General features: G+C 43.9%; 1 non-coding gene across 1 annotated transcript; it reads right to left on the bottom strand.

Moving 5' to 3' along the window:
* Window positions 1–1,306: 1,306 nt before the first annotated feature.
* LOC125169143 (U6 spliceosomal RNA) lies at window positions 1,307–1,413 on the bottom strand. The gene has a single exon (XR_007153476.1). It is a non-coding gene; the product is annotated as a U6 spliceosomal RNA (small nuclear RNA).
* Between the last annotated feature and the right edge of the window lie 289 nt (window positions 1,414–1,702).

Genomic DNA, 1,702 nt, shown 5'->3' with positions numbered 1-1,702 from the left:
CCATCTTACCGTCTAGGAAACAAGAAGACTGAAGGTGATTAAATGATCTGCCTGACAGTCACGAATCTAATAAGCGGAAGCGTTGGGATTTCAACCCGCCCCTGTCTTTGTTTCACGGTCTAATCCCCGCGCTGTTCCACGGGGTGGCCACCAGCCACAGGTGGCTCCTGAGGACTCGTCCAAATGCGGCCGGTCCAAATCTAGATGTGCGGTGACGATAAAACACATTCCAGACTTGTAAGCTGTAGTGTGAAAAAGAGAATGAAAACGATCTCATTGATGCTTTTTACCTTAAAGATAGGCTGACATGAAGGCATTTTGGATATATCGGGTTAAATAAAATATGTTATCAAAATTAATCGCACCTGTTTCTTTTTACCTCTTTAATGCAGCTACTAGACAAGTGGAAATCGCACTGTGGCTCACGTTACGTTTTTGTTGGACAACGCGGGTGAGAGCGCTCAGCCGTCTTGTTCTACCAATTCAAATGCAAACGCCTTCATCTTCAACATCCTGAATAATGCGCACCCAGGACTGTTGGCCCAAGGCCCCGTTCTTCGTCCCCCTCGGTTCCTCTCTCTTCCACCCACTGGAATGATTTAGTCTCAGTGTACCCCAAACCCAAGGGCTGCTGCCTTGCTTTTAGCTGAATATCGTGGACAATATTTACCTTGGAGATGCCTCTGACCTGGGGAGTTGGTCCTGAAGTCGGAACGTGGAGCTAAAAATCGCTCTAGGCAAAATTATCCACAGAAAGCCCTCCAAATTAGCATGCGGTAGTGTGTCCCTGGTTTTGTGCACGCGGATATGTATGTACACATGTATGACAGACTCAGTGATATACGGTAGGTAACAGTACAGAGCAGAACATTGGTTTGCAAAATTTTCCCACCTATTGTTATTATTTTGATTAACCGCTTGTGCGTAAGTTGCAGATATTGGGACTTATTACTTTTTTGTTTGTTTGTTTTTGAGACAGAGAGAGAGAACGCATGCGTGCACGTGAACATGAGCAGGGGAGGGGCAGAGAGAGAGGGAGACAGAGGATCTGAAGCAGGCTCTGTGTCGACAGCAGAGAGCCCGATGCAGGGCTTGAACTCACGAACTGTGAGATCATGACCTGAGCCAAAGTCGGACACTTAACTTACTGAGCCACCCAGGCGCCCCGGGACCTTTCATTTTTGAATGTTTCAGTACATATTTCTTTTCTTTTTCATTTGACTCACTTTATTGCAATATTCACTTTATTGTGGTCATCTGAAACAAAACTCGTAATATCTCTAAGGCATGCCTGTACAGAAATTCTAAAAATTTGGAACGTTTCATGAATTTGCATGTCAGCCTTGTGCAGGGACCATGCTAACCTTCTCTGTATCGTTCCAATTTTAGTCTCTATGCTGCCGAAGTGAGCACTCAGTATATATTTTTTAAGAACTAGGGGAGCCTGGGTGACTCAGTGGGTTGAGCGTCTGACTCTTGATTTCAGCTCCGGTCATGATCTCACAATTCTTGGAATAGGGCTCTACACTGAGCAAAGAGTCTGCTTGGGATTCTCTGTCTCTGTCTCTGTCTCTCTCCCTCTCAAAATAAATAAATATACTTAAAAAAAAAAAAGAAGCCTGTTCTCTTATGTAATAGTTACCATTATGAAATCCAGGAAAGTTAACATTTTTATAATATCTGATATGCATTCCATATTCAA

Source organism: Prionailurus viverrinus, chromosome B3 (assembly GCF_022837055.1).
Source record: "Prionailurus viverrinus isolate Anna chromosome B3, UM_Priviv_1.0, whole genome shotgun sequence".
Lineage (NCBI taxonomy): Eukaryota > Metazoa > Chordata > Mammalia > Carnivora > Felidae > Prionailurus > Prionailurus viverrinus.
This window is presented reverse-complemented; position numbering and strand designations above follow the sequence as displayed.